The sequence below is a fragment of the Brassica oleracea genome, chromosome C3 (genome assembly GCF_000695525.1).
Source record: "Brassica oleracea var. oleracea cultivar TO1000 chromosome C3, BOL, whole genome shotgun sequence".
Taxonomy (NCBI): domain Eukaryota; kingdom Viridiplantae; phylum Streptophyta; class Magnoliopsida; order Brassicales; family Brassicaceae; genus Brassica; species Brassica oleracea.
The window spans coordinates 20,324,825-20,328,024 of NC_027750.1; the positions used below are offsets into that span (position 1 = coordinate 20,324,825).

Genomic DNA, 3,200 nt, shown 5'->3' on the forward strand with positions numbered 1-3,200 from the left:
GCAGGAGCTGAATATCCAGAGACCGCCTACTCCAACACGAGGGAGGCCACAACCGGATTATGACAGAAGCTCGCTTGCATACATCTGAATCTAAATCGCATTTGTGTTATGTTTCACAATTGATTGGTAAACATGTTATATACTAGTATAGCATCATATATGTTTAAAATTTTGCATTGTTCATATACTCTGCTGCACATGTGTAATATAATATAGCACATTCTGTACCAGAGAATGAGAATGGTATAGTACTTATTTTTGTTCTCTTTCTTCCCTCTGTTGCTTCTCTAGTGAGATGGTGTACGCATTATGTTTATGCATATGCATGTAAAAACATATGAAATGACAAAAACAATTGATTGGTAGCTACATGAAACTATAACATCCATTGTTGTGAATAAGTTGAATGATGCTTCAGAGTGCACAGAAAGCATGGAGAGTAGACTGAGCTATACGACCAGCTTCCGTGTTAAAGAAGTCACGGTAATTGTTATATTCAAACGGTTTGAACATACGTGGATGTTCTTCATCCATAAGTTCTTCTGGTGAATCTATGATAACTCCTGTTTTTGGAACAGAGAACAATGCAGTCGAATACCTTGTCTTCTTTGCTGTCATCCGGACTCGGTGATACGGTGAAGACAATCTTCCATTCAAAAATGCCTGACATCAACAAAAATATAAAATGTGGGCGTGTGGGAAATATACATAAATGTTTTGCAAAATACTTATGTTTCTAAAATATATACTCCGTCTGTTTTTATTATATGATGTTTTGCGGTTGGGCACAGTTTTGTAAATTTTATATACAAAACATCATCTCCCTTAACTATTTAGCTAATCTCATTTCAACCAATAGAAAAACAATATGTATAATATAAAATTTATATTGCATAAAATTAACCAATTTTACATAGAAAGCCGAAAACGACATATAATTTAAAACAAAAAAATCTCTAAAATGTCATCTACTAAAAATGGAGGGAGTATATTTTACAAAAAAAAATATATGAGTTAATAATGTAAATTGTAAGCTTCTAAAAGTTAATTATATTTATTGATTTAAAATTATCAAAAATAATTAATCATGATTTTATCAAATTTAACAAAAAAAATATTTTTGAAAAACAGAGAATATTTAAAAGTGGAACAACTTACACATAGAGAATCTCCAACCATGATGATGAAAGAATGTTGAGATGGTTCGACTTTGAACCATTTTTCGTCTTTGGTTTTAATTTCCAAAGCATCAACTTGATACTGATGAAGTATTGTGATGATGTTCTTATCGGAATGGGAACGTAGACCTAACTTTGTCTCTTCGTCATCACCATCATTATCAGGAGGTGGTGAATACTTCATCATTCGAAAAAGGTACTTTGTAAAATTAAGATGTTCGTCAATATATTTCTCTATCCCAAAACTCTCCAGTATCATTCTTCTCACCATCACATCCAGTTCCAATAAATACTTCGAGAAGACATGCATCGTCTCACTTTTTCAACACACAAATGTATGAGTTGAATTCTTGAAAGGTTTTAAAGAATGTTTCAAACGCATATAGTTGCGTTATTTATCAATATGTTTAATACAAATAGCTTCGAATTCATACCTAATTTTCTGGTTTCCATGGTCGGGCCATAGCTGTTGAGTAAAGTCCTTGACTTTCTCCGCAAGATTAGCCTCATCGATTCCAAAACTCTGGTAAAGATTGTGGTTTAGATATCCATGAAAGGGTTTGGACGACACGTTTCTCTGTTTGGTCTGAATCGGTAAGTCGAATAGCTCTTCCATGGATTCAAAACTGACTTATCAAGCTCCACTGACACTTTATCATAGAAAGCTTCAAAACAGCCATAGTCTTCTAAAGCTTTATGGACATCAGTCTTCACTTTCTCTCACTTTGAGGTTCCTAGTGTCAGGGTTTGATCCGAGAGATCTATAACTGGGAGTTAAATACAATCAGAAAGAGGAAGAAGAGAGTTTGAATCCATTTCTTGATGGCGTTTTTCTTTCTTTCTTGACAAGTCTGTTTCGGTGGAATTGAGTTCGATAACTTGTAGTTAGTATGAGTTGTTCAAAAGAAAAAGAAAACTTGTAGTTAGTATGCTTTTACAGAAGGTATAGCTAGGCTGCTATGCATAGTTGGTTTATTAATTAAATAATTATGTAATAACTTCGTTTGGTGACAGTAACGACCGCATTTAATGTCAACTGTTACGCTGCTGCTGCTTGCATGTGTATGTATGTATGCCTGACCTCTTATGCGTCATACATTAAATGATAATCTTTCTTTTCTTTTCTTTTTTTGACTAAATAATGATAATCTTTCTTTAAATTATAGCTTTTCAGTTCTTGTATAGAAAAAAAAATCAAAAGTAATTAACATTTTCAGAATTCTGACAGATTTTTAAATCATCATTGTTGAACCCTAACTTGTTCTGCTCTTTTTCTTTAATAATTGAAACTTCATTTAAGATTTTGTACTACTTTGTGTCATCATTCATGTTGCAAACTACATATATATATATATATGCAATAATATTTTTCTGTTTTGAAATATGAAGAAATAAGTTAATTTTTATAAAAACAAAAAAAAAATTATCTAACTGGATTTATTTATCCATCGTGTAATCTTACTGACGTAACACGTTATCTAACTTAATTAACGACGTGTTAGATACAAGAGACAAACCATAAATAAAGTATTGGATAATTAATTTGCCGTAAAAAATTTGCACTTTTTGAAGAAAAATCTCAGTAGTGAAAATGAGAGACAATGACTCGTCTGTACAAAATGTAAGTTATGTGTTAGTGGGATCTTTGTTTGTAGTTTTTCCCATTTTAAAAATATGGTTTCCTATCTATTCTTCTTGACTAGTAGTTAGAAATGCCATCAGTCCAAGCCAGTCTTCTTTCTGCTAATTAAAGAATTTTTGTTCAAAATATTTAGGGAAAATTACCAAATATGACTTGATTTCAAACACAAAGGTTAACCCAAACTTGAATCAAATGCAAAAATAACCTAAAAGGCTATTGAAATTACAACCAATCCCTTGTGAACAAACAAAAAAACCGAAATTTTTTTGCGTTTCTAACTCCGTAAGTCGTCTGCGCAGACAACTTTAAAGTAAGTCGTCCACGACTTACTCGAAAGTCGTCTGGACTAGTTTTACTTAGAAATAATTTAAAATTTTTGT

At 32.0% G+C, this 3,200-nt stretch overlaps 1 pseudogene; it reads right to left on the bottom strand.

The window, feature by feature from the left end:
- Positions 1-343: 343 nt before the first annotated feature.
- On the bottom strand, positions 344-2,092 carry LOC106332985 (annotated as a pseudogene).
- Positions 2,093-3,200: the final 1,108 nt, after the last annotated feature.